The sequence below is a fragment of the Lissotriton helveticus genome, chromosome 4_2 (assembly GCF_964261635.1).
Source record: "Lissotriton helveticus chromosome 4_2, aLisHel1.1, whole genome shotgun sequence".
Taxonomy (NCBI): domain Eukaryota; kingdom Metazoa; phylum Chordata; class Amphibia; order Caudata; family Salamandridae; genus Lissotriton; species Lissotriton helveticus.
Window position 1 is genome coordinate 126,496,372 of NC_136064.1, and position 23,519 is coordinate 126,519,890.

General features: G+C 48.4%; 1 long non-coding RNA gene and 1 pseudogene across 1 annotated transcript; one reads left to right on the plus strand and one right to left on the minus strand.

Moving 5' to 3' along the window:
* The window catches only part of LOC144752098 (nicotinamide N-methyltransferase-like), a 72,436-nt pseudogene that overhangs the window by 32,021 nt on the left and 16,896 nt on the right, over window positions 1-23,519 (plus strand).
* Window positions 15,872-18,284, minus strand: LOC144752097 (uncharacterized). The gene is made up of 3 exons (XR_013594027.1): window positions 18,186-18,284; window positions 17,811-17,908; window positions 15,872-16,048 (listed from the first exon to the last, which is right to left on the minus strand). It is a non-coding gene; the product is annotated as an uncharacterized LOC144752097 (long non-coding RNA).

Sequence of the window (23,519 nt, forward strand, 5' to 3'; positions counted from 1 at the left end):
GGCATTGGGATTTGGGCCCTTGATGAATACTTCTATTTTGTTGGTGTTTATTTGTAGGCAGCTGTTTTTTATCCATTTGGCGATGGCTTCCATGCCTTCTCGAAAGTTGTGTCTGGTGGAGTTGGGTTCGTTGGATAGGGAGAGCATGAGTTGGATGTCATCTGCGTATGACACAATGTTGACTCTGTAGGTTTTGCGAAGGGGCCAGCAGAGCAATGTTGGGGTTTGAAGAGTGTTGGGCTGAGGGAGGAGACCTGGGGAATCCGCAGGTGGTAAGTATAGGGTCTGAAAGGAAAGGGGCCAGTCTGACCCACTGCGTTCTGCCAGAGAGGAAGGAGCGGATTCAGTCTAGGGCCTTGTCTTGGATCGCTGCATTGTGGAGTCTGCGTATTAGGGTGCGGTGAGGGACTGTGCCGAATGCTGATGAGACATCGAGGAGGATGAGGGCTGCTGTTTCTCCTTGGTCCAGTAAGGTACGGATGTCATCTGTTGCGGCGAGGAGGGCGGTTTCCGTACTGGGGTTTTACTGAAGCCGGATTGGGAGGAGTCGAGGATGTTGTGCGCTTCGATGAATGTAGTGAGTTGGCTGTTGATGGGTTTCTCGATGACTTTAGCTGGGAACGGGAGCAGGGCGATGGGTCAGTAGTTTTTGAGGTTGGTGGGTCGGCCGAGGGTTTCTTCAGGAGGGGGTTGACCTAAGTGTGTTTCCAGTCATCAGAGAACGAGGCGGTTGCCATGGAGCGGTTGATGGTGTGGCAGTGCATTGGTGTGTTGTGTCGGCGGCTCTGTTGAAAATGTGGTGGGGCATAGGTCCATAGGGGCCACGGAGTGGATTGACTTTATCGTCTTCAGTGTGTCTTCAGTGGTGAGGGCTTTCCAGTTGTCAATTGCTGGCTTTAGGCTGTCAGGGATGGTTGGTGAGGGTTCAGTGTGTCGGTTGTTTTCGTCGAAGTTGTCATTGATGCTCTTGAGTTTGTGGTGGAAAAAGGTGCTGAGTTTGTCACAGAGGTCTTGTGAAGGAGGGTTGTTTGTGGATTCGCTGGTGGGTTGGGTGAACTCCTTTATGCTGTTCAAGAGTTATTTGCTGTTGTGTGCATGAGTGGAGATTCTGTCTTCAATCACTTTTTTCCTCGTTTTTCTGATGAGTTGGTGGTGGGCATTGGTGGCGGCTCTGAAGTTGTTGTGGGCTTCTGTGGTATTGCTGTTCCTCCAGGCCTTTTCGAGGCGGTGGCAAGTGCGTCTGAACTCTCGAAGTTTGGTGGTGAACCATTGAGCTTTCTTGGCGTTGGTGTTGCTGTATTTCTTTAGGGGGGATATGATGTTGGCGCTGTCGGAGATCCATCTGTGCATGGTTTGGGCTGCGGTGTTGGTGCCGTTGTTTTCCAAGATGGTTGGCGTGGAGTTGCTGAGCGATTAGGTTAGCTGGTTGTCGGTGATTCTGGTCCAGTTTCTTCGTGGGAGCAGGTGCTGGTGTCTGTGGATTGTGTGTGTTCTGAAGGTGAACTGGACGCATCAATCGTCAGTCCTTGGGAGTTTGGTGGTGTGGCTGAAGGTGATAGAGTTTCCTGTTGGGAAGAGGAGGTCGAGGATGTGTCCTGCTGAGTGCGTGGGTTCGGTCACAATCTGGCTGAGTCCAATGTTGTGGAGGTTGCCCAGGAGGCATGTGATGCTGGGGTCCAGTTGGTTATCGAGGTGGAAGTTGAGGTCTCCCAGTAAGGTGTAGTATGTGGAAGCGATGGCATAAGGGGAGATGATGTCTGTGATGGAGTTGGAGTAAAGTCCGCGGGGTCCAGGGGTGAGTAGATAAGGGTTCCTCAGAGGGTGAAAGTAGGGCTGCTTGGAGGGTGGAGGTAGGGCTGCACACAACAAAGGGCAATACAATCAGTTACAACCCAAGCAAGTGGAGAGCCAGTCAACAGCCCTAGATTCTCAGAACAAAGGCCATCAAAGGAGCATACACAATGTAGAGCCACACAGACCAGAGAACAGATACCTGTTGGGCCCCAAGGACAAAATAATGCTGTTCACACCCCCAAATGACCCATATAACTCAAAGTAACTCCACAATATGATTGCTCCAGGCAGGTCACTCCCCTCACCGCCACGCAGCCCCCTGCATGACCTGTGACCTCTTTGGTCTGCTCTGCTGCTGTCGGTTCCTTACTCGTTGTGCTCACAGCCCCCTGTGTGACCTGTGACCCCTGAGGTCTGCTCTGCTGCTGTTGTTTCTCATTTTGTGTGCTCACTGCCCTCTTTTCTTCTGTATGCCTGTGCCCCTTTTGCCCCGTGCTCTGCTGCTGTTTGTTTCCTTCCTGGTTTGTGCCCACTGTCCATCCTTCTTCTGTGCCCGTGCCCCCTCTCCTTTTCCCCTGCCTTCCCTCTCCTTGCCGTTTTCTTCCCACCACTGCGTCCCTGCGTCCCTGCACCCCTGCCCCCATTGCCCGCCCCGCTCACACCTCCCAGGTGCTCCTCCCTTCCTCTGACCCTCATATGGAGGCCGCAGCAAACAAAAGCCCGTCTGTGCCCGTCCGCACTTGGACCGTGCCCAGCGCCACAACCCCTGGACCCCACGCCCCCCGCAAAGCCAGACTGCGCTATGATTCCTATACCCTCCACGCACTCAACACCGGACGAGACCACCCCTGCTACCGGGCCACCCCGAAGCGCACCCAAGGGCCCTTTGCCTGCCGGAACTGCAGATTCACCATCATCCAGCCCACCAAACCACCAACAAAAGATCCCAACCACCTCCGCTGCATCCTCCTCAACCCCCGCTCAGCTCGCAAGCACGCCATCGAACTCTGGGACCTCCTAGACTCTACCGCCCCCGACGTGGCCTTCCTGACGGAGACCTGGCTCAACGCCACCTCGGCACAGACATCGCCATAGCCATCCCACAGGGCTACAAGATCACCCGCAGAGACCGCACCAATGGTGTTGGAGGGGGAATCAGCATCATCCACAAGGACACCCTCAGAGTCTCGACCAACACCGACAACACCCTCACCGCTGCCGAGCACATGCACTTCCAGATCCACACCGACCCCAACTCGACCCTCCGAGGAACACTCGTCTCCAGACAACCCAGACCAAGACCACAGTTCAGCGACACCATCGCCGACCTCGTCAGCACCCACGCCCTCGCTTCCACGGATTACATCCTCCTCGGGAACCTGAACTTCCACCTCGAGAACAACAACGACGCCAACTCCATCGCCCTGATCGACAACCTTGCCAACCTCAGACTCAAACAGCACCCACCCATGCCGCCGGACACACGCTGGAGCCCATCTTCTCCACAAGCCCCCACGTCTCCTTCAACTATACCACCGAACCCCACTGGACCGACCACAGATGCGTCCACCACACACCACCGCACCCAACAGCTGCCACGCCGCTGCTGGGGCAAGGTTACCAAGGATCAACTGACCACCACCCTCACCATGAGACCAGCCGCCGGCCCCACCGACCTCAACACCGCCGTTACCAACCTCAAACAGTAGATCAATGACTGTGCCAACACCCTTGCCCCTCTCAAGACCTTCACAACCAACCACACCAACAAAAAAGCCACCTGGTTCACCGAAGACCTCCGGATCTCCAAGCGCACTTGTCGGAAGCTGGAGAAGAAATGGCTCCACGACCGAACACCAGACAGCCACACAGCCCACAACAGCTCCACCCGCAGACACCACCAACTCATCAGGACCGCCAAGAGGACCACCTTTAAGGACCGCCTAGACAACAACGCACAAAACACCAAAGAGCTCTTCAGCATTGTGAAAGAACTCTCCAACCCCAGTTCCAACACCAACGACATCCCACCTTCACAAGACCTTTGCGACTCCCTGGCCACCTTCTTTCACCACAAGATCACCGACATCCACGACAGCTTCAACTCCGAGACCCCCGCACCCACCACCGAGTCCACCACCCCCGCGACCACTACCCGCACCAGCCGCCTGACCGCCTGGACCAACGTCAGTGACGAAAACATCCGCAAAACCATGAACTAAATCGACTCCGGATCCCGACTGACCCCTGCCCTCACCATGTCTTCAACAAAGCCAGCACAACCATCGCGCCCCACCTCCGGAAAACAATCAACAGCAACCCAACCTTCCCGGAAAGCTGGAAGCACGCCGCGATCAACGCCCTTCTGAAGAAACCCAAGGCGGACCCCAAGGACATCAAGAACTTCCGTCCCATCTCACTTCTTCCCTTTCCCGGTAAAAGTGACAGAGAAGATTGTCAACAAACAGCTAACTCGCTACCTCGAAGACAACAACATCCTGGACCCTTCCCAATCCGTTTTCCGTAGCAACCACAGCACCGAGACCGCCCTCATCGCCGCCACTGATGACATCAGGATCTCTATGGATAAAGGAGAAACAGCCCCCCTCATCCTCCTGGACCTATCAGCTGCCTTTGACACAGTCTTCCACCGCACCCTATCAGCATGCCTCCCACCCTTTTGCCCGAAACCACCAAGATCATCTGCGGTGTCCTACAGGGCTCCTCCCTCAGCCCGACGCTGTTCAATATATACATGGCACCGCTCGCCGACGTCGCACAACAACATAACCTAAACATCATCTCCTAAGCCGACGACACCCAGCTGATCATATCCCTCACCGAAGACCCCCACACCGCCAAAGCCAACCTCCACAGAGGAATGAAGGTCGTAGCCGACTGGATGAAGGACAGCAGACTAAAGCTGAATTCAGACAAGATGGAGGTCCTCATTCTCGAACCAACCTATCAGCCTGGGATGACTCTTGGTGGCCCCTCGCTAGGCACAGCCCCGGAACCCACAGACCACGCACGCAACCTGGGGGTCATCCTCGACTCCACCCTCTCGATGACCAGGCAAGTCAACGCCGTCTCCGCATTTTGCTTCAACACCCTCTGAATCCTCAGCAGGATCTTAAAGTGGATCCCTCCCGACACGAGAAAATCCGTCACCCAGGCCCTCATCACCAGCAGACTAGACTATGGGAACACCCTCTACTCAGGAACAACAACCAAGCTCCTGAGACGACTACATCGAATCAAGAACACCTCAGCACGTCTGATCCTCGACGTCCCCCAACGCAGCCACATCACATCACACCCCACCTGAGAGGCCTGCACTGGCTCCCCGTCAACAAGAGGATAACCTTCAAACTCCTCATCCACGCACACAAAGCACTACACAACACCGGACCTACATAACTCAAAAACTGACTCAGCTTCCACATCCCCACCCGAAGCCTCCGCTCAGCCAACCTCGCCCTCTCCACAGTCCCTCGTATCCAAAAAACCAGTGCCGGCGGTAGATCCTTCTCCTACCTCGCCGCCAAGACCTGGAACGCTCTCCCTACCAGCCTCAGGACCTGCTGGCCTTCAGAAGACTTCTCAAGACCTGGCTCTTCGATCAGTAGCACCCCCCCCCAGCGCCATGGGTATGTAGCGAGCTTTAGAAATGCAGTGATTGATTGATTGATTGATTGATTGGAAGCTCCTGGACCAGGTGCAACCAACTGTAGGTCCCAACAGTAGAACGGTGTCTTGATCCCACAATGGACAATGTTAGAATTGCATCTGAGAGTGGAGATGAAGGTACTCCCTTCAATCTGGTTCAACCAACTCTAGGTCCCAACAGTGGAACAGTGTCTTGATCCCACAATGGACGATGTTAGAACTGCATCTGAGAGTGGAGATGAAGGTACTCCCTTCGACCAGGTGCAACCAACTGTAGGTCCCAACAGTGGAACAGTGTCTTGATCCCACAATGGACGATGTTAGAACTGCATCTGAGAGTGGAGATGAAGGTACTCCCTTCGATCTGGTTCAACCAACGCTAGGTCCCAACAGTGGAACTGTGTCTTGATCCCACAATGGATGATGTCCCATATTACCTGCTGCTTTGTTTTCACACAACTCCCTCTGTTGAGGTGCATCACATTCTGTGCTTCAGTAGATAACTCCTACACATTATTATTGGGCTTGACTGACTGTAGTCGTTAGACTACACCATGATACAGCAGGTCCAAACCGTTAAACAGGGTCTTGATTCTATGATTGATGATGTCAGAAGTTAAAGTCTGATGATTTCTGTGTACCCCCTCCGTGCAACCAACTCAGTGCTTCCGAATCCAACGACACGTGGTTGTGAGGCATGAATGACCACTGCCTCTGGCCTACACTGCGCTCAGCAGGGCTCACAATTAAGATTGAGTGGTGATTTTTTAATTACAGAATCCAGCGGGCAACAAACTACAACGTCTATTGAAATATACACAATATCCTTTTAGTATACTTGATTGAAGAACTTTTTTTACATAAGTTATCGGTTCACTACAATGACCAAAATCTTCTTGGTAGTGGAAAAGAACACTGAATAGCAGTCTAAACTGTGGACAGCAGAGTTCCCAATTTGAATTGTTTTTATTTATTTATTGCAGAGTTTTTTGTAAGTTCTGTTGTATTTTGTGAAGAGTAAGTGAGAAAAAGTATTCATGGAAGTCTGAGCTGACTACTACCTTAAATTTACACTGCAGACAGTAGTGTTTACAATTCAGATTGAGTCACTATTGTAGATGACGCAGTCCTGTAGGAAAAGACATTGCTCCAGTGCTCTCTGTCCGCACCATGCATAAGCATCATTGCATGCTCCGCACACGCTTTTTGTTGCTTCGTGTATTACAAACTGGGCAGCTCAAGTTAACACCACGTGGCTGTGGGCCCTTGCTGACCGCTCTCTCTGGCCTACACTACAGTCAGCTTTGTTCACAATTCAGATTGAGTCGCTATTGCAGATGATGCAGCCCTGTATGCAACAGCCATTGCTCCTAGTATGTCCCACCTACAGCACGCATTATTGATGGCTGTGTACATGCTGAATGCTTTTGATGTGGCTGTCTGAGTGCACTAGAACTGATGGACCATTTATGATACCATTTTTTGGTGTATTATTTCAGATCTACTGCCTGTATCCCAGTATACCACAGGTTATGGTTCTTTTACAATACAATTTTTTGTGTATTATTTCCCATATCCTGTCCGTACCCTACTGCAGCACTAACTATTGACCCTTTTATTATTTAATATCTGTGTTTGATCCAATGATTGTTGTTGTTGTTGATGCTAGCAGTAACCATTCCCTGAGGGCTGGTTTACACTAACCCCACACGCATGCAGCACAGACGTCATGGGATATGTGACCCTGGTAATAAAAAGGAGTCAAGCGCACATGCCCGTACCCACTTCCACTATCTATCTGTGTTTGTGTGTTCATTATCTATGCATGATACTGCCCCTGGGCCGTACCACATTACATTGTGCTGTGGACAGCGTATGCAACCATGTTACCTCTGACAGTGGGGAAAACTTTGGTTATGTAACATTTAGGTGCATGGCTATCACAGGTGAAAGGCTACTTTACAGATCATGAATATTGATGAAGATGATTGTTGCATGTTGTGTGTACATAGCAAAAAGTTTTCAAAAGAACTCTCTAAGCAGAAGAGGTGTGTCTTATCAAATGCTCTAGAGAGAATGACTAAAATGGGTGTCGTTCTCCAACTGCTGCAATGGCAAATGTTACGAACTAATCAAATGCTTTTTTTAAGGTCTCATGGCAATCGGGCACCCAGAGAGCAAGGAGACAGCACCGACATGATTTTGAGAAAATGAATTTACCTTAATATACGTTTATTACAGTTAGAAATATATAAATGTTTACAATATTTTAAATTATCGTTTGCTCTAATATACACTTTAAAGTTATTTAGATATAGTTTTGAGACATGAAGAAAGTAGCACACTGTCAGCATTTAGGAAAAAATTTCTTAAAAGAAAGGCAGAACTGATTTCAACTGCATTAGGAGCGTGTTTACAGCAATCAAAAATGGTTGACCGGCCGAGTTAAAGAGTGCGTCGTACTGTGCTATGAAGCCCCGCTTGGTGGAGTCGATGCTACATAAGATATTACATAAATAAATATGAGGGGGCTGTTGAGTTAGTTATTCTGTTCAGAGGTGGGTTCTGTCCTTTAACTGAAGACCCAATAAAAGATGGCAGCTAACACTTGTTTGAAGAGGCTACTCCTTTCACTGGACCTATTTAACTCTCTTATGAGAAGAGCCGGGCCCCGCTGTCACCAAACTAACCCCTCCAGCCACCTTTTCAGATCTCTTATCTGACACCATTAAACCTCTATTTGCACAGTCGGGTCGAGTGTCTGGTGTCAAAGAATGGCTGGTTATACAGGGGCTCGTTCACAGGGCCTCGGCAACCGCTTTGAAGAGAAGTGAGGCAAACGCGCCTGCATACTGGCCAAGATACCAAACATTGATTTGCATATGGCTGAGTTAAAAAACAATGGATTGAGGCCCAGATCTCTGTACTGGGGTGAATGTATGACATGATGTAGAAAACGTGTCTGGCGTGGCTACATCGCCTGATGAAATTGTGGTTGTCTTTGCCTGAATGTTGCTGCCATCATTAAAGAATCATACTCAACAGTGGTGTCTCTCTTCTTTGGGTACTAACCTTTGATTGGATATTAAGAGGCTGAGCCCAGCCTTGAGAGACACCTACCACGAGGAAGCAGGCCTGTGCTGGAGCTAGAGTGGTTTTAGCAGCACAACTGGAGTCTGCGTTCGACGTGCCAGCTGTTATGTACGGCAGACAAAGCAATGAGATATTCATCTTCCCACTAGGGTAACAAACCTTTTAATGATTTTTACATCAAACGCCCTCACAGTAGGTTTATCAAAGTTTGACCAGCACTACCTGGACCAGAAGGCCATGCGATTGGCCCTGCCCACTGGGGCAGGTTTCGGTGAATAAATGTGTGCAAGAAGTTCGTGTCGGTGTTAAAGACTGATGCCATTGAAGAAGGGAATGCGGTTGCCGAAACGCGCCTGGCAAAGCTACATCGCCTAATGAAATTGTGGTTTGTCTTTGCCTGAATGTTGCTTTCATCATTAAAGAATCGAAGAATCATACGCAACAGTGGTGTCTCTCTTCTTTGGGGCTAACCTTTGTTTGGATATATATATATATACTGACGGAGGCATACCGCCAAAACGCGTCTTACCATTTGATTTCTTGTGCAATAAATCCGACTTGGATTTGAACCCCCCGCGAGTGCGAGTCAATTTCTTCTGGGCATCTGGCATATATATATATGTATATATATATATATATTACCTACTGGCGATAGCCAGTAGGTATATATAGTTAGGATTTTTTTCCTATGGGATTTCTGAAAATTCTATGTCGAATAACTTTGGCGTTTGAGGACAGAATTGGCTGAAATTTTCAGGGAAATGGAACATTTTGTTTCTGAGCAGCCCCTAAAAATTTGGGGGGGTTTCGTCAAGGGGGGGCCGAGAAAAAAGGGGGGTCCCAAAACGTGTTTTTCCCATGCAATTTTCCATAGGGCGGTTGGCCTCACTTTTAGCCTGAACGGCTGAATGGATTTACACCAAACCTGGCAAAATTGTAGGGACTGGTAGCCCGATGTGCCTTTGCTATGTCTCAAGATATAGGCTCCAGTGGTTTTTACGAAAATTAACTTTGAAAAATATATATTGGGCTACATTGGGCTATATATATGTTGGAGCCCAAATGTAGCCGAATGTAGCCCAATGTAGCCCAATGTAGCCCAATGTAGCCCAAAGATGGCCACCAGAGACAAAAGAAAACAAATGTAGCCCAAATATCAGCCAGATGTAGCCCAACTATAGCCCAATGACAGAATGTCCCAGAGTGTTCTAAAGAACAACTAGAGTGCTAACAGTCCTACTTATTACAAAGGTATGGCACACCTGAAGCCATCTTGATTGGAATAAAGTGGTAACTCTTAAAACATTTAATTTAAAAAGCAACAAAATGAGGGGGTTCATTTTGCCATAGAAAGTATGATTAGCGAATATATGACGAAATCCCGCATACCATCAGTCCGCAAAAAAAATCCCGCATGTACTATTAGGCCGCAAATTAAAATAACGAAAACTTTTAGAACGAATATGCCTTTAGCATACACTAAACAACTAAACTACCCTAAACCCTAAAACACTACCCGCAGCATGACCCTACACTACACAAACAGTACAACACTACCCTAAACCCTAAAACACTACCCCCAGCATGACCCTACACTACACAAACACTACAACACTACCCTAAACCCTAAAACACTACCCCAGCATGACCCTACACTACGCAAACACTACAACACTACCCAAAACCCTAAAACTCTACACCCCAGCATGACCCTACACTACGCAAACACTACAACACTACCCTAAACCCTAAAACACTACCCCCAGCATGACCCTACACTACGCAAACACTACAACACAACCCTAAACCCTAAAACACTACCCCCAGCATGACCCTACACTACGCAAACACTACAACACAACCCTAAACCCTAAAACACTACCCCCAGCATGACCCTACACTACGCAAACACTACAACACTACCCTAAACCCTAAAACACTACCCCCAGCATGACCCTACACTACGCAAACACTACAACACTACCCAAAACCCTAAAACACTACACCCCAGCATGACCCTACACTACGCAAACACTACAACACTACCCTAAACCCTAAAACACTACCCCCAGCATGACCCTACACTACGCAAACACTACAACACTACCCAAAACCCTAAAACACTACACCCCAGCATGACCCTACACTACGCAAACACTACAACACTACCCTAAACCCTAAAACACTACCCCCAGCATGACCCTACACTATGCAAACACTACAACACTACCCTAAACCCTAAAACACTACCCCCAGCATGACCCTACACTACGCAAACACTACAACACTACCCTAAACCCTAAAACACTACCCCCAGCATGACCCTACACTACGCAAACACTACAACACTACCCTAAACCCTAAAACACTACCCCCAGGATGACCCTACACTACGCAAACACTACAACACTACCCTAAACCCTAAAACACTACCCCCAGCATGACCCTACACTACGCAAACACTACAACACTACCCAAAACCCTAAAACACAACCCCCAGCATGACCCTACACTACGCAAACACTACAACACTACCCAAAACCCTAAAACACTACCCCCCAGCATGACCCTACACTACGCAAACACTACAACACTACCCAAAACCCTAAAACACTACCCCCAGCATGACCCTACACTACGCAAACACTACAACACTACCCAAAACCCTAAAACACTACCCCCAGCATGACCCTACACTACGCAAACACTACAACACTACCCAAAACCCTAAAACACTACACCCCAGCATGACCCTACACTACGCAAACACTACAACACTACCCAAAACCCTAAAACACTACACCCCAGCATGACCCTACACTACGCAAACACTACAACACTACCCAATACCCTAAAACACTACCCCCAGCATGACCCTACACTACGCAAACACTACAACACTACCCTAAACCCTAAAATACTACACCCCAGCATGACCCTACACTACGCAAACACTACAACACTACCCAAAACCCTAAAACACTACCCCCAGCATGACCCTACACTACGCAAACACTACAACACTATCCTAAACCCTAAAACACTACGCCCAGCATGACCCTACACTACGCAAACACTACAACACTACCCTAAACCCTAAAACACTAGCCCCAGCATGACACTACACTAACACAACACTACACTACACAACACTACACTACACTACACAATCACTAACCCACGAAAAATTTAACACAAACCCACTTACCTCTCTCGTCATCGTGGTTTTCACAACGCAAATGCATTTACCATACATGCCTTTAAAACGTAATTCTTTGTAAAGGCATGCGCGATAAATGCACATGCGTTTTGAAAAAATGCGGGATAATGGTATGCGAGGTCAATGACCTTGCGGGATAATGGTATGCGGACTGAAAGTCTGCGGGATAAAAAAAGCGGGAAAATGGCTGCAAACCATGATTAGCAGCAGACTTCCCTGGTGAGCACTAGCTTTACTACAGTGATCTAATGAGCAACTAGAGTGCTAACATTCAGAATTTATGGCAAATGTGTGACACATCTGAATGCCTTCTTGATAGAACCAAAGTAAACAAGCATTGAAAATGCAATAGATCTCGCCCTCGTTTAAGTTAAAGCCATTTTGTTTGTAATGAGGTGGCTTTTTAGCTTTGCTTTTATTAGTGTTTTTAAAACTTTCATGTAAATAACATGCATATGTATGCATATATGTATATGTATGCATGCATTTATATTTATATAGATATGCAGATTATATATGTTTATATATGTATATTACCTAAGCATGGGCGTATTTTGCGGATTCTCAATCCGCGAATTTGCGGATTTGCGTATTTGCGGATTGCGAAAATCCGCAAATTCCGCAAATTCTCGCGGATTTGCGTATTTTTGGGGGGGGGGGGTGTGTTCGCACGGGTTTCTGCAAGTTCGCAAGGGTTTTGTACAATTTCGCAAATTGCAAACTTACTTGTCGGGTCGCCAGTTTTGCGAACTTGTTGTTTCTACGTGCCCAGCCTGTTTGCAAGGCTTTCTTCATCACTGCCACCCTTTGTTACCACTGGCACTCTCTTTGGTCACCCATGCCACCCTCTGGCTCACCCATGTTACCCTCTGTGTCATCACAGCACCCTCTGGTTCACCAGTGTACATTATTGGGGCAAAGCAAAGCACTGCCATCCTGTCAACACTGGCACTCTGGTTCACCCATGCCACCCTCTGGCTGGCACACCCATGCCACCCTCGGTGTCATCACAGCACCCTCTGATTGACCAGTGAGTGTACATTATTGAGGCAAAGCAAAGCACACCTGCTAAGTGCTTTAAGTTTTGCAAACAACAACACCTGCCCTGCCCCAACTGACATTAATGAAGGCTGGCACCTGCTTGTCTGCTCCCTTTCCTTTTTGTTGCAATGTAAAAAAATTTTAACAGGATGCAATGGCATACTTGTAACTATTCTGTGACTGTCAGAGCAGGGTCACACAATAGTTGCAAGTAGGCAACCGCATTCTGGAGGGCCCCTTCAGGAAGCACTACAGGGAAATGGTTACAAATGATGAGCTCGAACTTTTGCACCTGCTCGTTGGTTTTGCTTTTGCAAAACTCGTTTTTCGGTAATTTCGCCCTATTCGCGAGGCGCGGCGTCGTGCGAAATCGACCGTGGAAGCCGCAAACTCGTGCGAGTTACCCCAAGGTTGAGTATGGGCGCCGCCATTTTGTTTGCGTGACGTATTTCCGTTTCCGCCCGCTATGTGTAATCTCGCGCGATGAGCGCCTTGCGTATACAAGTTCGCACGAGTTCGCGAGAGAAATCGCGTGCGAACTTACTTACACGCACGTGTTCGGGCGGCCATCTTGTTTTTCATTCATTCCTATGTGTCTGGGCATGGTGTTTCTATCCTCATCCTTTGCTTGTTTTATTTTTTTTTTGATCTATTAAACTTTTTTTCTATCCCTCTTGTTTTCTAGGTCTATATTTTTGTGTTTTAGTCTACTTTTGTTTACTTTTCAACTACTTTTTTAAACTTTTATTTCCTTCTTTTCTACTCTTATTCTTTTTCATTTTATCTCCTTACCTGCCCAGAACATGGTGAAGACAGCAGTCAAGCTGCCCAAGACGGCCGCCGCAGCCCGTGCCCGGCTCCCGTGTGGCCGCTTGAGGGCGGAAATGGTGGTGCCCCGGGAGATCTTCAGCCCTGAGGAGGTGGGCGCACTTGTTTTTTATGTGCAGCGCCGTCTCCTCAGGACCATCGCGGCAGGCGGCAGGATCGCTGCTGGTTACACCAACAGCCAGGAGCGACGGAAGCGGTGGGGGCAGGTGTGCCGGGCCCTTTTTAAGATCACGGGGGTCCAGCGCACCTACAATCAAGTCACCCACCGCTGGACCGATATCCTGGACCGAGAGCGTGACCTGCTAGACGTGCTGGGAGTGGAGGTCCCCGGGCTTGGTGAGTAGTAGTAGCATTTTTTTCATCACTCACTACTCTGTTTTTTCTCCTGCTCTGTGTGACTGTGTTATATTGCAAATGTTTGCTTTAATTTTTTTACAAAGAGCAATAATGCTGCTGATTACATTGATAAGAGAGGTAAATTAATATTTCAAAATCTTCTGTGCATTTCAGGTGCACTGTTCTCCTTCTCTGTGGCGGTGCCACTGCTTATTTGTTTTCTATTTTGTGTTCATTTAATTGGGCTGAGTAATGTATGAGTGTATTTTACAGAACTGCGTAATGCTAGACACAAAGGGGCAGATTTACAAGGCCCTTGTTCCACGTTTACGCTGCCTTACCTGACGCACAGCGACGTAAACGTGGCGCATCCCTGCGAGTCATGTACAACGTGATCCATCTAAGGAGATGCGCCACGTGAAGGCCTGGGCCTGCGCCACAATGGGTGCGTTCCCACGCAAGGGGGGGGGGTGGCGGTCAGGCAGCTGTGCGCCTCGCAAAAGTGCCTGCGTGAAATCTACAAGATTTAACGCAGGCACTTCCGCGACGCTGCTATGTCAATTCTTTATGCCTGCTTGCTTGAAGCAGGCGTAAGGACTGATGCGGTAGGTTGAGTATTGGGCAGCCCTGAGCATTGCTATAGTTGCATCGCGCCCGCGACGCGACTCTAGAGATGCGCCCCTCTTTCGTCACGGGATGCGTCACGCATCTGCCTACCCTTGCGCCAGGGTTTGCCGCATTGTAATAGCGGCGCATCTGCCGTGACGCAAGGTTAGTTTTGCGTTACGCATTTGTTCTGGTGCACATCTGGAGGTGTCCAGCTCAGAACTTGTAAGTATGCCCCTAAGTGTCAGATTAGCAATTACCTGTGCATCCCTGCAAAGTGTGCGGCACGCCAGCACCACCCATGGTGCGCCGTATTTACAATGCTGCACACCATGGTCCCAAAACGTCACCGAAGCGTTACGCATCGGTGCCGTAAAGGCGGCTCATTGATGGAGTTGCGTTGCAACGATGGCGCAGCTCCAGCAATGCTGCGTCAAGCCGTAAGTCTGCTTCATGCAGGCGCAGGGTTTCAGTGACGCATCATTGTCCTAAATGACTGATTGAAATTTTATCTATTCCCCATAGCCACTTTTAGCATGCGTTCCTGCGCAGGAACGCCCTCCCTTGCGCTGGAACGCTCCCTAATGGCGCAGGGCTTTAGAATGGGATGCATCTCCCATATGCGTCACGTTGTTAATATACGCCACACCATGGCGCCTCTCTTGTTGTGGCGCTGCGTCACAAAAGTGACGCAAGAACGGATCAAAAGAGCTGCAAGGGGCTTGTAAATCTGCCCCTAGAGTAGAGGCTCAGGTGCAGTCCTTCCTTTGTAGCCCTCTTTTTGACTGAAATAGTTGGTTCTTGTTCTTTCTAAATGTTTGATTTGGTTGACAAGGACATCGACAAGCAGCAATCATCAATGTTTTCTGTTCTTTCTTTCATGTTGTACGTCATGTCCGCCCAGGGGCAAGCGGATGGAAAAATCGGATGCAGTGGCTCCAAAGGAGGACGATGCAGGCCAGGGCGGCGAGTGCTCCTTTGCTGGCCCCAGTAAGTTTTCATTTAAATATAGAAGACCTATTGTTGTCCAAGCGTTCCTAATTTAATTGTTTCGAAATAGTGTTTAGATAGGAGCAAAATCAATAATCCTACTGTTGCAGGGACAATTCTCCACAAACCGAACTATGGACACCAGAGTAATAATATTTCAGAGTGGCGTGTTTGGCACACTGTATAAATAAACCTAGTAGTGTCAGCGGCACGGACTCCTCCTTGCAAAAATTGCAAAACTTTTCGCTCAGTCACTCTAGTCTGGAGGACTAAAAACCACAGAGTCTATTCAAGTTTAAAAGCTTTATTAAAAGTTTAAGTAAACACATATATTAAAATAAAGTTAGTTGGAAATGGAAAAGTGCTTGGTGCTGAGTTGATGAGTAATGGAAAACATTTCTTGTGGTCGAGCCGAGCTTTCACCTGGTTTGAAGTTGATGTTGCTCTTGTCCTTAGAAGTCCAGTTTCTGTCTGTTCAGAGAAAAATGGAGTGTGTTAAAATTAAGCAAGCATTCAACAATTGTGACAAAAAAATGAAGCAAGACAACAGCTTTCCCTGGAAGGAGGGACATTTTTACTTTAGACTAGAGTAGACAGTCAATTAATTTTTCTGTTGTTTTCACATTTTTTCATTCATAGACAAATACTAGTGGAGTGGTGTAATCTAACATTCTTAAATCAACTTTGTAGGTGGAACATCTGGTGGCGGGGCCAGCTCGGATGTGGTGGTGATCCTTGACTCGGAGTCCGAGGATCAATCTGGGGAGGAGGCGGCGCTAGAGGAGTCGGACCAAGAAGTACAGACTGTGAGGAAGGAGACAGTGGCGGTGGCGAGTACAGGTAAGCTGGATCATGGTACTATCTGACTCTTAGATAGGATATGATGTGTATCCAGTGGTGGCCCAGTGACAAATTACAATATGGTAATTACAGCAGGCTGGGACCAACAGACAGATAGAGGCCGAGACAGAGAGAGAGGAAGACAGAAGGAGAGAGAGAGAGGGAGGGAGCCAGAGGGAGGGTGAGGGAGGGAGACAGAGAGAGAGAGACAGCAAGGTAGAGGGAGACACAGGGAGACATAAAGAGGGAGACAGAGAGAGAGAGAGAGAGAGAGGGAAACAGACATATCGCCTGGGCTTCTGCCAGATCTCTTTCATATGAAAGAGCATCAAACCAAGGATACAAGTGAGTTGTGGGAAGGGAAATGGTGATTCAAGCGCCCCCCTTGCTCCTCCCTGCGGACGCCCATGATACTGGCCTGAATACTTTTGTACTGCGCTGGCTAGTTGCTAGTTGTACTGTGACACAACTTCCTGCTGAATTATTTTGTGTTAATCATATTCTTAAAGAGCATTGGTTACATATTATGTCTTTCTTTCTTCATATAGTTGGCAATACTAAAACCTCAAAACCGACGAGGAGTATGCTGGCTGTACTGGCCCGGCAACGGAGGCTGGAAGCAACTGTTGCCCAATATCGGCGGCTGGTGGAATTGGAGGGGGACGACACACAGTCCAGTGCATCAACATCTGCATCCTCCTCCGTGACCCCACGTTCTGCCGGTAAGCGCAGTGCTCCAGCGAACCGGAGCCGTGCTGGAAGACGCCACCGCCGAGCAGCAAAAGCTGCACCTCGCAGTACTGTTAAGGCTCGCTTGCGCCGTGCACTCCGCAGAGTGTCCGACCTAGAGGCAGAGGTCCAGAAATGGAACGAATATCAGAATGTGGTGGAGGGCCTCCGCCTAGATCACGCCACCCTCCAGGAGAAGTATGATGCCCTGGCCCTAAGGCATGATGCCCTGGAGGCCAAACTTAACAGCTTGCATCCCTAGAGTGTCCCTTGCCCCTTTTTTAGAGACTTTTGGGGGGTGGGAATTGGGAGTTGGGTTTTTTGGGGACTTTTGAAGGACTATTTATTTGTTGGGGTTAGGGAGGGTCTTGCGGGAGATTATTTTGTTAGGGATATAAATATACTTTTTCAAATTTTATCTGAGCATACCTGTTTTTTTACTACTTTTGAGCTTGGTGGGTGGTGGTTTTGCAGTAAGTTCATTTAACTGAACACTGTCATCGTGTTGGTTCACGTGCAATAGGCCAAATGTTTTCCAAAGTAAATGCCTGTCACAGAGTTTGTTAATTCAAGAGCCCTAGGACTTTACTACCAGTACCACTGTCACTCTCTCGCCTCTCCGAACACTCCATTATACTACCTCCCATCCAAACGCTTATCTTACCTGTAATTTGTGTTTGAGGGCTGGCTCCACCTGGAATTCACAGAGTCCTAAAGCGTTCTGCAGCAGGGCCACAACTGGAGTTTCCCGGCGTGGATTTTCTGCAAAACAAAAGCAATCAACATTAGAAATGTGGCAGCGGTGCTCACACACCACAAAAACCTAGAAGCCCCACAGACAGCACCCCTAAGACAGGCAAGCGAGCAATAATAACGCCTAAACGTTCACGTGCAATAGGCCAAATGTTTTCCAAAGTAAATGCCTGTCACAGAGTTTGTTAATTCAAGAGCCCTAGGACTTTACTACCAGTACCACTGTCACTCTCTCGCCTCTCCGAACACTCCATTATACTACCTCCCATCCAAACGCTTATCTTACCTGTAATTTGTGTTTGAGGGCTGGCTCCACCTGGAATTCACAGAGTCCTAAAGCGTTCTGCAGCAGGGCCACAACTGGAGTTTCCCGGCGTGGATTTTCTGCAAAACAAAAGCAATCAACATTAGAAATGTGGCAGCGGTGCTCACACACCACAAAACCTAGAAGCCCCACAGACAGCACCCCTAAGACAGGCAAGCGAGCAATAATAACGCCTAAACGTTCACGTGCAATAGGCCAAATGTTTTCCAAAGTAAATGCCTGTCACAGAGTTTGTTAATTCAAGAGCCCTAGGACTTTACTACCAGTACCACTGTCACTCTCTCGCCTCTCCGAACACTCCATTATACTACCTCCCATCCAAACGCTTATCTTACCTGTAATTTGTGTTTGAGGGCTGGCTCCACCTGGAATTCACAGTGTCCTAAGGCGTTAGGGGACTCGTCAACGTAAGTTTCTTCATTGTGCAGAATCCAGGCATCAGCATTATGGGTAATGGATAGGGTGAGTCTGGAGGAGGAGGACTCAGGATAGACGACCAGGACTGAGTTCTTGTCAACTAACTGTTGTGAACCTGAGGAATGCTGCGGCATCAAAATCAAGACAGTTCTGTTGATGGGCTTGTTGTTTTATTGGTTGATTACAGTTTTGTTGGGAATGTGATGAAGCACTTGCTAAAGAAAGACAGACACACAGGAATAAAAGTGAATAAGGAGGACTACATTTACAATTAATGAATGATTGACTAATTTTCAGAACTCGCTGTCAGGGAAGCAGAACTCGTCCTCATACTCTGCTAAATCATCAGTCGGGGTTACTTCTAGTAACTGAGGAGAACTTTCCTCAGGTAGGTCGGTGTCCTCTTCTTCCTGCGTGGATTCTCGTACTCTGTAATCTGGTGGTATGAAGTGCTGGTTCATCTTTATCAAGGTGAGCCGCTCCACATTTGCGGGCAAGAGGCGGGACCTTTTGGAAGTCACAATGCCACCAGCAGAACTAAAAACACGTTCTGAAGACACGCTTGCGAGTGGGCAAGACAAGTAATTGATAGCCAGGTTGGTGAGCTCTCGCCATATTTTTCTTTTCCCATGCCAATACGCCAATGGGTCCTCAGTAATATTGACCTCTGTTGAGTCATCCAGATAGGCCTGCACCATTGAAAGAATGTCCTCCCGGATTCCTGTATTTTGCACTTCTGTGTCCTTTCTAGGACAAGGAAACCCTAGCTGAGTTAGCCAACCCGCTTCAGACATATCGCCTGGGCCTGGTTCAGATGATACGGTTGCTGGTGTGGTTAACGGCTCAGAGGAAAAGACACTCACTTCTGCCACAGGCACAGATGCAGATGTGCTTTTTTGGGACGCCTGATGGCCTGCTGATTCACTAGTAGTACTGTCTTCTCCTACAGTTTCCTTCCGCTCTCTTTCAAAACGAATGGCTGACTGAGCTAGCCAACCTTTGTACTCTGTAACATCCGATGTTTCAAAAGGAATTATTACTTTGCCAAACAATGGCTTTTTGTAACTTGGATCCAGAATAGTAGCACAAATGTAGTGCTGTTGTTTCTTGATTTTTACAAGCCGTTCATTGCTAACTAGGCGTTGTAATAATCTCTGCGCCAACTCATGTGCTTCGTTCTTTCCAACGTCCTTTAATTGTGAAGACACCACCTTGACTTGGTGCTCGAGCTTCAGCAACAATGGGATAGCTTTGCTCAAAGAACAGTCCTCCCTGCTGACGTCACGCGTGAAGACCTCAAAAGGACGAAGCATGTCTGTCAGGCTTTTAACTAGCTGCCATTGCTCCACCGCTAGCATCATTTCTGTTGTATCACCACCCAGGTTGTAGAAATACTCATTGACTACTGGAAACAGCTCATGCAGACGCTCAAGCATGTAGAAGGTTGAGTTCCAACGTGTTGCCACCTCCTGGATAAGTGCTTTCACTGGCATTCTACGTTCATTTTGCTTGCGCCTCAGCTCCTTCCGGGCCTTAAAAGAATGGTTGAAATGTGTGCATATTCTTCTGCAGATGGTCAGTGTTTTGTCGACTGCAAGTTCTTTTTTCAAAAAATTTTGCACAACAAGGTTGATACAGTGCGCCAAACACGGCACTCTGAAATAGAAACCGTCCTCCATGGCCTTAACTACATTGCTGCCATTATCTGTAGAAACATAACCAACCTTGCATTTTCTTGGGGGCAGCCATTGCGAGACTTTTTTGTTAAAGTCAGCCAAAATGTTGACTGCAGTATGACTTTTCTCCATGCCAAACATGGCTAATGTTGCATGTTTACGAGCACCCTTAAAAATCTCGACCAAGTCACCACCTGCATTTATCTGTTTTATGACTCCTGAAAAAGAGACCCAGTGTGCAGTGATGCACATGTAATCAAGGGCTTGGCAACTGGTCCACATGTCTGTTGTCAGGTGTATAGTGTGAACAGCACTCTTCTGCAAAGCTGCCCCCACCAACTCAAGCACCTCTTTATGTAGTGCTGGAACAGCAACCCTGGCAAAATAGAACCGGCTAGGAACCTTCCATTAAGGGGCCAGTGTTGCCACGAGTTCAAGGAAACCCACACCTTCGACAAACGAAAAAGGGAGAAGGTCCACCGCTAGCATTTTAGCCAGCTTAGTGTTATACAGGCGTACAGTTGGGTGGTTGCGTTGAAATTGCACATCTGATGAGAACATGGCTGAAATGGTGCGCTGGACAAATTTACGGGATGATGCTGATGCCTTCTTCGACCCACTTCTGATCAGTGTTGACATTTTCCGCATTGGTGTGTCTCCCAGACTCTCAGTGTGCCTCCTATGTGTTCCGGAGGGTGTGGTGCTGCCAGGGGTACTGGGTGCAACCGGACACATGTCTGACGCTTCTTCTACCTCCCCGTCATCTTCAGATGAAACACCTAGTATGGGTATATTTTGGCCACTTGCCCTTTGGGATCGCTTTCCCTTGACGTTTGCTAGGTGCGGAAACCATTCGACAGCGTGCTTTCTTTCAAGATGACCTATCTGGCCTCCGGTTCCATAGTTGGTACCAGTCTTACCACGGCTAACGCTAGTCTTACAAATGCAACAAACGGCTATGTTATCATACTTTTCATGGACACTAAAAAAGTTCCAAACTGGGGACTGGAAACTTCTGGTTTTGCCGCACGAGGTGATACTGCTGCCAATGCCAGATGAAGCAGTGGTGGATGAGCCTTGCAGACATCTACTGGGTTGTGCAATTATTGCAGCAACCTTACTTGAGGGAGTCGAGCTGGATGGAGTCCCCCTCCGGGGAGAAAATATGGGAGCTGTAGGTTTTGTTGAACTTGTTGTACTACTTGACTGCGTTGGTGGTGCTACCAGTGCCACGTCGCCAGGGTCACGCTCAGCATGACGTCGGGATAGGGTATAAATGTCTGTCTGCTGCATGGCCGGTGTGGCTGGAATGACGTGTGTGATGACTAGGTCATTGCTGTCATCCTGTTCATCAACATCAGAATGAACCACTTCATCAAGTCCGACGTTCGGATCCATAAGTATGAGCTTTCCGGGGCCCTTCCTTTTAACATTTGATACCTTTCGCAGCTCATGGTGTGCCTCCCTCTCAGATGTCGGAGATGGTTGCCAATCTAGATCCAGATCATCATCTGATGGAGCGGGGCTTGAAGAGGAACTTCTACACACCCTCCTTGATCTTTTCCTTGCTGGGGAGCTGGGAGAAAATGAATCATCAGGAGGAGTGGCTTCGTCTTCCTGACATGATACCCCGGCTCCAAAGTCAATTTCCTCCTGTGCCCCTACGTCTGGAAGAACAACCATTGTGGGCACTTGCACCGCTCCATGCGCCGCTACATGGGCATCTTCACTGACCTCTACTTGCAAGTCTCCATGGACCTCTCCTTCTCGGTCTTCTCCTTCTCGGCCTTCTCCTTCTCGGCCTTCTCCTTCTCGGCCTTCTCCTTCACGGCCTTCTCCTTCTCGGCCTTCTCCTTCTCCTTCTCGGCCTTCTCCTTCTCGGCCTTCTCCTTCTCGGCCTTCTCCTTCTCGGCCTTCTCCTTCTCGGCCAGCTCCTTCTTGGCCAGCTCCTTCTCGGCCAGCTCCTTCACAGCCAGCTCCTTCACAGCCAGCTCCTTCTCGGACAGCTCCTTCTCGGACAGCTCCTTCTCGGACAGCTCCTTGCGCATGTACTTCTGCTTGTACTAGTAGCCCATGCAGTTGTTGTTGCGGCTTTGGTTGTTGAATAGTACTTGTGAGAAGAGTTACAACCTGTGTTGATGGTGTGCTGCTACTTTCTTGCGATGAAGCAACATCACTGGTCGTTGGTGATTCAACAACTAAACAGGCTACCTGTGCAGCACTCATGGTGGGCCTTTGTTTTTTTTGTTGTTTTTCCCCAAAAAATGTATTGGTTGAGCCACCAGTCTCCTTGGTAAGTGGTGCCACTTGCTTCTTCTCCTTAGTAGAGACATCTTTCTTGCAAGAGGACCTACGGGCACCTCTTTTTGGAGCCATCTTCTTCAGATGTCGGAACAACAGGCCGCAGCAGGACTTCTTCCTGGCACTGAATGCTCAACGATGATGCAGAGTTTTGTGCACCTAAAAGCAAACGAAGACAGAGGAACATCAGTAAATATATGTTGCTTATGTAGCGCTTCAATAAACAGTTAGCAAGTAGGCATTTATGAATACACACGTGCACAGTGCACACCACACAATATGGAAATTTCAAAATTAGGATTTGCTAAATTTTTGGGAAACAGGAATTTAACATTGATCCAAGAGAGCACACACAGAGAGGGTTGTACTTTCATGTACCCCTGACTCCGCCTGGGCACAATGGGTGAAAGCAAGGCACAATGGGTGCAGGCCTATGTCTCAAAGCTCACTGCCTGCCTTCAAAATGGCCGCTTGACCCCCCCATCCACATGGCCAGGACCATGCCTCAAAATGGCCACCACCAACATAGCCAGCCCCCAACCCCTACTCCAAAAAGTGAAAAAACACAACACTAATCAAATCACCACAATCCAATGCCATCCATCAAGTTTCAGAAGGCTTATGCTGCCTGCTGGTGGTTTTCCGGTGCAAAATTGCAATTTTTACAATTTCGCGAGTGCGAGATTGTTGCCTCACGGCGCGAACGTGGCGAAAAACCAGCAAAATCCGCGAACAGACCGATTCTGGGCCCCCTGGGCATAATGGATGACATCAGAGCACACTGGGTGCAGGCCTATGGCACAAAGCACACAAACTGGCTTAAAAATGGCCCTTAGACCCCCACCCACACGGGACCAGGCAATAAAATGGCCCCCACCCACATAGCAAGCCCCCAACACCA